We start from the raw sequence: 11,255 nt of genomic DNA on the forward strand, positions 1-11,255 counted from the left end.
TAAAATATCAGCACATACATTCTGAGGACACTCTGTGATTATAGGTTTCACGCCAGTAATGTATAGAAGTCAAAGTAACGCATTGCTAAAAAAATAAAAAACCCACCCTCCCTCAGAAAAACAAACCCACCACTTTTGTGTACCTGAAAAGCCAGTGTATACTTAAAAACAATAAACAAACAAGAACAAAACCAAAGTATAAACGAACTGGAAGCCCTACTGTTACATCACAGCAATGCAGATAAATTGCATGTACTGTATGGTTTATTTGTGTCTTAGGATTCTGCTGATCAGAAAATCTGCTACCATCTTCTATACCATTAAATGTCAACTGAACCCATAGATTAAAAAAAGAAAACCTTTTGTACATACTACAGTCTTCTTTGTATACTTATATGGGCTTTAAAACTAACATCTACTGTATTTTTATTTATTAAAATGACTGCTTGAAAATATAGTAATGTGTAAAATAAGATACTTAAATACAATTCCATTCAGAAAGAAGCATCCATTCTATCATCTACTTATATGAAGTTATGTGAAAAAGAGCTAGTCATCACACTGCTTTCTAATTCTTTATATCTCTATTTATTCTGATTTGGTTTTCAGCCTATTTTGCGATGTCCAGATCACTTACACGTGCTTAATTTACACTCACTAACTAGTGCACATAAGCGATCCTAATGAATTTTATGGAAGTGTAATCAAAAAGTTCACTGCTTTTATGAGCCGTAATAAAAATTCCAAACACAGCACGTAGCTTGGATTAAGTTTTCAATTCTCTGTTCCACTCCACCCAAGGCTATGTCTTTTTGCTAAGTTCACCTTACACACTGAGAGTGACTAAAGACAGCTAAACTGGCAACAAAAAAACAAATTGCAAACTTCCCTGGCAATTTTACACTGAGAAAGAGCTGAATTGGGAACAAGAATATGCTGCTTTTATAGATGCGTCTCCTCAGCCAGCTCTTCAGCAAAAATTGATGTATCTACCCATTTTTCTCTAGGTGAAGACAAGACCCATTTCAGAACTGAAATTTTGCTCTGGTCAAGACTAGTCAGTAAGGCACTTCTGAGGGCAGCAGGTACTTGCATTTCTTTATTAACTTTTCTGCATCAATTTAGCAACAACTGCCCTTCCTAGCAGAACTGAACCACTCAGTGGAAAGATAAGTGTAAAAATAGGTTTAAACAAAATTTTTCACACAACATGCAGAAAATGTTTGCCCCCTCCCAGCATAAAGAACTTACGTGGAAGTTTTGCTACAAGTACCCACAGAACAACAATCACATCAGACAGAGACACTCATGCCAAGATGTACTTTACCTATACCCTCCCTGCCAAAATTAGAGCCGATTAATGAACACATTCATTCAGAGTATTCTTGTTCATATCTGGAAGCATATTAATATACTATAGATTACAGACCAGATGTCTGTATTTGTATGGCTATTAATAAATACTGTCTGTCAGAATACAATTAAAAAATCTTTGTAAAGTCCTACAAGATCCATAAATATCTTTTATTTAACAACAAATGTAGTCCTTTTAGCTTTGACCTAGATGTTAAAAATCAAAATCGATTCTGGTTATGGAAGGAGCCGAGAGAACAACTCTCAGTTCACTGCAAGGATTAAAAACAGAACAACATATTTGTAAGGATTCCTTTAAAGACTGATGCTCATCTCAGTAAGAACTCTGGCAATTTAAATTATGTAAAACAGGTCCCAGATTTATTGCAATATCTGACAGTTAGTTTAGTCAAACTGATTGCTTTATAAACCCATCACATTTTTTTTTTAAGATAAAAGAATGTCCAAAGTTCCAATTTTGTATAAAACACTGCCCTCTTGTGATCTGCCCTAAAAACTTGGCTGGTTATTAAAAGGCAGTTTTGGCAATATTTCACTGTAAGGGCTGAGGGGTCCTATTTGTTTCTTTCATTTATATGTATTTCTATATATAAACACAATTACCAAGTTATTAATATTATCTTAAAATAAGCTATTGCATATGTGCTATTAAAAGCACTAAGGCTGCATCCTCTGCCAGCCCAATCTGCATTCTTAGTAAGGCATCTGCAAAGCGGCGGCGAGCCCTACCCGGCACGCTGCTGGCAAACCCCGACCCACCGCACCTGGGTACATTTGGCCCAGATGAGAAAGAGTTCAGGTTTGGGTTTTTTTTTTTGCGCCTATAGAGATCTTTAAAAGTAAATTTTCAACAGGCTATTGCTGAAGCAGAGTCTTAAGAACAGCCATTCTTTTGAAAATCAAATGTGCCTGAAAAGTACCATACACATTAAGAAAAGTAAATAAAGAGCCAAACTGTATAAAATTCAAGTCCTTTCTCCTTTAATTAGTTCTTCAAAAGTTTTTCAGTAGCGAAATGAAAGCTATCATTAACTTTATTTTTTTTTATTTTTAAGGTATTTGGAAAAAAAGGCTTCTAGGAGTACCCAGATTCCTTTTTTGGGAGGGGGGAATCTAGCTATTGTAAACAAACTTTTTTTTCTTAAGTGGCAGAAACTAAAGACAGGTAAACAGCTGACGACACAATGAAATTCATGTGAACCTACATTGCTTACTACTGAAGGAGCAACCCAAAGCTACCATCAAGAGTCTGCAGCAAGCACAAGACAGCAGACCGATGCACATTATGGATCTTGCCAACAACAGAGGTCTCAACCTGCTACTCAATTTTCTGCTTATTGTCCTGGTTCTGGTGCTCGCGTTTATCCTTGTGAAGCTGATGTGAACCTCTGTGAGGCTCTGCTTCCTTCTCAAATCTTGTTTTGAGGGTTTTGCAATGATAATGTAGACACTTCAAACTATCTGAATATAAATATGCAAAGACTGCAAAGACTGAAATACCTGGCAGTTAGAGAAAGTGTTCACAAACCTATTTTGTCAGAAAGCAATCCTAAAAGCTGTGCACAATAATCTACCTTTCATTGAGAAAAGAAAGCATCTAGAACCTTGTCGAGTACCTGAAGAAAGCCAAATATGTGTCAGCAGTTACTGTAGTTTTCTCACTGCTACAGCTGACCTGTATTTAAAGATCTACAAAAGATTTGCAGCCTTCAGTGAACATCATTTCTGCAAAAGGGGACAGCAGAAATCAACTTTTTAAAATGGGATTTCTGTAGAACGTGTACTTCATGTGAAATGACAGCAGGAAGGCAGAACGGAACACCTACACTGGATTGACAGCACGCATCAAATTACCTGTGGAGAGCAAAAGCACAGATGCTGTAGATGGAAACAAGGATTAGATGTCCATTGGATACCCAAGGATATCCCAAGCTGAAAAGCAGCTTGCAGCAGCTGAGATGGGGATAAGTTAAGTTTAAATATGAAAACATAATTATTAGTTACACCTTCTTTGACCACCTACGGTTCATAGCAACACCTTAAAAGTCAGAAGCCATTAGTGTTATCCAGCAGTATCAAAAGAAGCAGCTGTCAAAACAACTGAAAAACGAACCACCATTAAACAAGGGCTATCGTAACTCTGCCTAGGAAGCCCTTAATGTTGACACGTACACAAGCAGTAGGTGCATCTGCACAAGCACAAGAAGTGTGCTACAGCCTCAATAAGCCGGATTTACAACTTCTGAACAGGTCAAGTTTGCAGCGTGGGAGCCCTCAAGCCGTGTTTGACACGCCACTTGTTACTCGCCAGTGCAATCATCTAGTCCATAGCTTGTCCTTGCTTTAAGCATGCCGCGTAAGCTTCTTACAGGACCTTCTTCTATGTCCCTTTACAGGAAGATGGGACGTTCGCCACAGGTCCCTGGGAAAGACAGTGCTGGAATTATTTGCCCAGAAGGTAGCTCTACACACCTGAGAGATGCTGGGAAAGAAGGTGGCCAGAAGCAGACTTCATACACTATATCGGGGCCAAACAGCTTACTCTTAGCATCTCTCTTTCCCAAGTACGACGTGGGAACAAAGTGCACCAACATGTCAGCATTGTACAGTAAACTTAATGCCATGCATATGCATATTAACAGTCTTCTGCACACATACAAAAGAGGCAGATGTTGTGGGGAAGCTCCAGCTTCCAGATTTCTATTGCCAACAGCAGATCCCTGATTCAGCACACACACTGTTGATGCAGAACTTCTCACAAGAGCCCAGTATATTACAGAGCTGATCTACACATATTCACACTCAGGATTTGTGAGGGGGTTCAGCTATCTTGAAGATATCCATCTAAATTGGATCTACACAAACACTTTTCACAGGAAAAGGCAGTACGTCAATTGAAATGGAAAGTTTATGCGCATCCTACCATTAACGTGCATCCACATTCCACTCTATGCTACCTGCTCCAAAGCTTAGGCAGCATTAGTGTGCTGGTTTTGGCTGCGACAGACTCAATTTTCTTCACAGTGGCTAGTATGGGACTATGTTTTGGATCTGTGCTGAAAACAGTGTTAAGTCTATCTCAGCCAAAACCAGCAAAATTAGCTAGGGCAGCACTGATCATTAAAAGAAAGCTTTTCTCTCATCCACTCTGAAACACGTGCAATAAACATTTAAAATAGCTTCTCGAACCTACATATCTATAGCTTTTTTTATGTTGATACAGTACTACCAATTCCTGTTTGTTTGCATTTAAAGCAGAAAACCTTGCACAGCTACATCACTGAAAGCACTTTATCACTTATTTTGATAATCTTGGAATAGTCTGCTTGTTTAAAAAAAAACAAACTGTAAATTTATATACAAGGGATAGATGCTGTAATAGTTAACTAGTTATATATTATTTAGGAGGATTTCTGCTGATGCTTGACATAGACGGCTCAAAGCACAACAAAACCACAGAAACGGATATGAAGCCTACTCTAGTCTAAAGAGGAATAAAAACAATTTTCCCAACAAAATGGCTATTTACTGACACACCGCTCAGGACTGTATAAAGCTTATTGTCTGTATGCTCTTCTGTACATTCAAAAGTTTCCCTATCTTAGGGAAACCACTGTGACAGTTTAACAGCTAAAATTAAATGTGTTAGCCCTGACAAAAAATAAAAATCACGCATTCCTTTTTAATAAAAGGAGAAAGACGAGTCTACTGCCACCAATAATCATGTATTTCCAGATTCAAAATTACATACAAAGGAAGTCTATAAGAAACTCTGCCGTTAGCATGAAGAAATGGCCCCAAGAAACAAACCCAGCAGCCTCCTCTCAGCCAGCAACGAAAATTGCAGAATCTTCAACAAATGTTGAAATACGCTGCTGAAACGGAAACATGCATTTTCCCGAGATGACATATAAAATTGGCAAAGTCACCAGTTAACCAATGCCAAGTCTCTTCTTGCAATCTCTTTTTGTTTGGTTTCCCATCGTCTGCTAGCGCTGACTCCAGAGCAAGCCCACACAGGCACTGTAACGAACGGAATCCCGGTTGCTGGACTACCAAGGGCACAGCAAAAGGAGCACAACGTAAAAGCTTCATTGTGGCTCTCAGCGAAGGAGTTCACTCTGCTAACTAAAGGTGATAATTCTTCATGTTAAAAAGTTTTATCTTGTTGAAAAGCATGGTTTTGTCCAAATGCGACACAGGAAAAAAGTTGGTATTAATCGGGTTTAGTTTTCTGATCTGCCAGGATCACAAGAAAAACTAGCTCTGAGTTGACATTTAAGAATAAAGTTTTCTGTGGTAACAACATTATTTGAAGAATGTTTTAACTTTTTATCTCGAAGTTTTACAACTTTTGTTTGCCAGTGTTCAGGTATTCATGCAGTTTCCTTCCTTCTCTGTTTTGAAATGAAGATTGTTGTAGTATCTCTAAATATCTCAACACATGAAAATTTAGTTTCCACTAACTTTTATATACATGGTATGAACAAGGCAGTATTTTTCTCATTAAAGAAAAAACAGCAAACCAGATACATTAAAGGAAAAAGGTGCACTTAAGCAATTTCCATCTATGACCTCTCTATGTTCTCACACAAGTTAGCACACCATGAAGAAACCATACAGATGTCCCATACACTGGAAAAAACAGATTCATCCTGTGATGCCTACAACATTGTACAGAGCTCATAAGTAGATATGTTGAAACCTTCTGAAACCTTCCTTCTTGTTGTATTGTCTCCCACAATTTTAAAGGTATGCTTTCATTTTAAATCTAATTTCTGGACTAGCACACAGTATGTACCTAGATGCATTCAGATAATAGGGTAAGGCTCTAAGAAATGCCTTTACATGAAAAGCATACAGCCTTTTTATCCAGATTTGTATGGCCTCCCAGTTCAGTAAGTGGGAGCCACTGTTGTGTATTGCAAGCATTTTTTTCCTTTAACACAGGCCTAATCACGCACTTCCTTACCTTGGGGGTTTTAAAAAAAAAAAACAAACAAACAAAACAAAACAACCAAGATATTACAATGGTTGTGTCTGCTGAAAGATCAGTTGCACACTGAAAATAATTAAGTGTATGGTGAAATATAAATTCTACATGGAAATTATTTTCATTGAAGTACTGTTAAAATCTGTTCCTTGAGAATGTATAGGAGAATGCTTTCCTTCAAAAAGCATACATTAAATAGTGCACATTAGCTAGAGAAAAGAATTTTCCTATACAACTCCTGGATGTTACACAATAACCGTAGGCCAGATCCTCCTTGGAGATTTAATTCCGAAATGTACAACTATCACACCCACAGCTGACCGATGCGGTTTCTCTGGAGTTCTGTTGATCCACAGCATCTTTTCTGCAGTTGCAAACCTGATCATGTCCTGAAAAAGAATCTCAACGCAGCGTTCTGAGCTTCCCTCACAATGCACAGTAAATATTTTATTTTAAAAATCACGGTTTACAGTTGGAATGGAAAAGCCACATTATAGGCTTTTTCATTTGGGGAACAAAGTATAACAAAAAAACAACAGGTAGATGCTGAGTTCAGTCAAATTCAGACTATTAAGGAAGCAGAGAAACTTAATTTTGAGAGTAAATAGCCTTGGAACAGCTTTTAAGGGCTGTAATACACTATCCTAAACCTAAATTCAAAGCTTGTCTGATTTTCTAAGAGTTCTGTGGGGTAAACATTATACTATCTATACTATTCTGTGAGGGCACAAAAATTTATTTGTAGGCTGTGGTGCTAAGTCCAACAGCTGTCCCTGAACCACCAGTCCTCAAAAATCAACTCAGAAAATTGTTGCGGACGACTTTTACTTCATTAGTGACAGCTGCCCTCTGTAGTCTCTCCTTCTACCAGCCTACCTTAAACATACACAAAGCTGCTCTAGATTGTCAGTTAAAAGCAAGGTTCATTTTGTCTTCTGTTCATGGCAATGCTGGTTTTAAAGCCAAATGATGGTAAACTAATTTTTTCAGTTCTGTAAAAACCACTGCGTTTCCATCCGCATACATACTTAATAAAAGCAAAACAGCAAAAATAATCCCCACTAAGAGGAAAAGAAAAAAAGTTTCTACAGAGAAACTTTTTCCCCTTTTATAAATCACCAGTTTCCTCTAGCAAAACCTTACGCCTTCTGCTCGCTCACTCTCTCCCCTAGGCATATATTCCACTTAGGACTGTAGTTTTCTTGGTTTCTCAGAAATAATAGCATAGCAGTTCCAGGTGCATATATGGTTACCTTTTTTTTTTTTTTAAAAAAAAAAAGCCCATAGCACAATTATGCTGAGGTCTCTTTAAAAAACAGGTGTCAAGACAGGAAGAACCCTTCCCCTTTCTTCATCTCTTCTGGCATCCCTCCTCCTCCTCACAGCCGCACCCCCGGCAGCCGGGAGGGCCCGCAGAGGATGGCGGCAGGAGCCCAAAGGCTCCCCGCTCTCGCACACGCTTCACCTGTCTGTTTCTCCAGGTCCTATTTCACAACCACATCTCACTTGAGGAAGTCTAACAGATTGCATTTCAAGGCCCATCAACGCAACCCCAAATCATACCAACAAAAGTGCTCACCGAGGCCACCAGGAACCTCCTCCACCAAGGCCACCAGGAACCTCCTCCGCAGCCCCGGTGCCCTTAACTTCTGTCGGACTGCTGTGCCCCCCTCGCAACCAAGCGGGAAGTCAGGGCAAGCCGGGCAAAGGCCGCAGCTTCAAGGGCTTCCCCTGTTTTCCAGGGCTGACCAGACAGACGACAGGATCGGTGCTTCCTAAGCCAGGGGCTAGATGGATCCTTTAACATATATCAACAGTGATATAGAAATAAACATAAAACAGGAGCAAGAAAAAAAAAAAACAACCAATAGTTTTAGGCAAAACTTCATCCTATAATCTCACAACCTCAAAAACCTGAGAAGGTGCAGCACCATTTTATGAATTCAGGCAAAAAGATAAATAATGCTCGTGCTCCCCCTCTTGGCTCTGCCCTCAAAGCACAGCTTGGCATCAAGTGACGTTTTTGAATAGCTGTAATAATACCTGTAGGGCCTCATCTGTTTCAAACATGGAGGTTTGCCTTCACACACAAAGATGACGCTGTATCTAATCACAGAGTGAGAAAGCACTTGTGAGATGTGAAAAGCCAAAGCTGGGAGTCGTTTTGAACAAAACAAAAATCAGAGTTTCTAAAACACCCACCCCAAACAAAGTGTTGTGAAAGGTACATGAAAAATGATGAAGAGACATATACCTAAATGAAGGAAAGAAGTAAACAAGGTGTACTCTGAACATGTCTCTAAATCCAAAAGGAGAACCCCCAGGCGCAGGGAGCTGGGCACAGACCCCACAGACAGCACCGCTGACGGCTGCAGCCAGCTACACGCCTCGCCGGTGTTCGGGAAGACCTGCACGAAGGGATGGACTCAGCCCCTCCACCCAAGCCTGCTGCCTCTCCCCGAACCCCTCCTGTGCTGCTGCACCCCACCGGTGGCCGCCCGCTGCCAACAGCCCGGCTGGCAGTGCCACCGGCCCAGCCCCGCTAGGGAGCCAGTTTCTGCCGCCTTGCCTCCGAGAGGACCCCATCAGCCTCTGCTCTCTACCTGGGTTATTTCTCAACACTGAAACCTTCAAAAAGCTTAGAGAAAGATGAGGGTTTCTGTAGCAGTAAGGGTAATGTAAAGGGTGGCTACCTGGAACAATGTCAAGATTTTAGAGAGACCCTTAAGGATTACTATTAGCCATGTTAATTGTCTTCAATTTTTTTAAGTTTAAAAAAAGCCAACCAAACAAAACCAGATCACCATTAAGAGCAAAACTGGATCCTGAGAACCTCTAAACCTGTCAGTCTTTCACTATACAGTGGAAGAAACAACAAAATTTGATCACAACTCTTTGTAAATTACTTAACGTACCTTCACGCTGGAGGAAACAGGTAATTTGCACATACAGCTAAATTATCTCTGCTCAGACAATATCCTAGCCTAACCTTAATATGCCTTTCAGGAAAATTTACATAGTGTAATCTGCTTGGGATTTTTTTGGCAAGTCAAGTTTACCTAGATAGGTAAACCTGAACATTTAGATTTTAAATACTGCCTTCCTTCACAAGCCATCTTTTCCCATTAGGGGAAGAGCTGGAAACAAAAACCGTGAATTGTCATGTCAGAAAGGGTTATCTGTCTCTTAAATCCATGTGCTCGATGTTTTCTGTATGAAAATACTTCAAATATGACACATAAAAACCACATATAATTTTATTTAAATAAACCAGATTCACCAACTACTATTAGTTCATTCTAATTAGTTACAAAATAAGTAGTAATATCAAACTGAATTCAGTTTTTAAGTGCTAGGCACAGTGATACTGAATATTCATCCTCGCAGCATGCAGTAGTCATTTTGCTGAATGCATAAATGCAGCCTCTTTGTAAATCCATTCAGATCAAAATACACTGACATTTTCCCCACTACACTGTGATCTAAGACTTCTCTCAACAACTACTGAAAATGTTATTTGATGAACCTCTTAGTGTGTCCAGCTTCAGAAAGAGATGTTAGTCTTATGCAGACAGGCACAACGAATTAAACAGTAAGCAGATGCCAGGAAAAAGAAAAAAAAAAAAAGAAAAAGAAAAAACCAAACTGTTGGCACTGAAGCAATGCTGAGAAACAAGCAGCAGCATCCCCAATCAAAGTTTAAAACCATCATCACCTGGTTAAGAGGACCTGTTCCCTTTCCTATTTTATTCAGAACGGCCTGGCGCTATCCCTCGGGTCTAACACACGATGCCACACGATGGCAGCCCACACCAAGCCTTAGCCTTACCTGTGCCGGCTGTTCACCTCCTGTTCTAAAATCCTCCAGCTGCTGCACATGCCATGCAGCTACCCCGTAGGGCTCCTCAGCAGTCCTGCAGTCCAGGGGATTTGCACGTAACTGTTCTTTAAGCCACATTTGAGTCCGCACTGCTGGCTGTATGGGAGCTCCGCTCACAGGCTGTTGTCCCAGAGTTGCGTATCTCTGTCCAAAAGCTTCACAACTGGCTGCCGTAGGTTTGCTTTCAGGTAAGGCACTGTAGGTCAAGTCTAAGGCATGTCTCCTACTTGAGGAATCTGAAAGAAAATCGTCTTTGCTGCACGTTTCAAATTTGTATTTGCAGTCCAGTAGAGAAGACCGTTTTTTCCCCATTTCTTTGTCCTCAATTTTTAGCAACTCCATGCTATCATGCAAACAACTTGGCCCATTTGTCCTTAATTGTGGTGTCACAGCTTTGTCCGTACTAGCCCTGGAGTCCACTGAATGACTACTACCATCTTGGCTGAAGGTATTTGGTGAGCTGAGTTTAGACAAGGAGGACCATTTTCTTACAGGTCTTGCATCTTTCATGTCAAGAGAATTGTTCAGGGCACCCTGATTTCTGCCTCCTCCTGACCGTACAAAGCTTGTACTCCATTTTGAGCCATCAGACTTGAAAGCTTCCCTGTGTTTGGAAAGTGAAGAGCTGGCATTAGACGGCATCACATGGGCAGTAGGAATAGAAACCAGTGATCGGCTGGGCTTAAACGACGATGTACCACTTGAAGTTGAATGATCTGGGAAGAGAGATTTATCATGTAAATAAATACAATACAGAACTCATTCACATCAGTGGACAAAAGATCAAATTCAAGGTGAAATGTAAAAACAGAAGGAAACAGGTTTCTTGACAAAACAGGGTCTTCTAAACCTTCAAGATTATGAGAATGGAAACCTACTGAAGTGGGATATTTTGAAATTTATTTTGCTCAGGTGCAAAATTTAATTTTCTTCACCGTAGCTGATACTGGACTGTATTTTGGGTTTGTGCTGAAAACAGTGCTGATAAGCCAGGGATGTTTTTGTTCC

The 11,255-nt window shown here is 40.0% G+C and overlaps 1 pseudogene; it reads right to left on the reverse strand.

Annotated features, from left to right (window-relative positions):
- Positions 1-10,196: 10,196 nt before the first annotated feature.
- LOC104159578 lies at positions 10,197-10,963 on the reverse strand (annotated as a pseudogene).
- Between the last annotated feature and the right edge of the window lie 292 nt (positions 10,964-11,255).

Source organism: Cariama cristata, unplaced genomic scaffold, assembly GCF_000690535.1.
Source record: "Cariama cristata isolate BGI_N322 unplaced genomic scaffold, ASM69053v1 scaffold26673, whole genome shotgun sequence".
Lineage (NCBI taxonomy): Eukaryota > Metazoa > Chordata > Aves > Cariamiformes > Cariamidae > Cariama > Cariama cristata.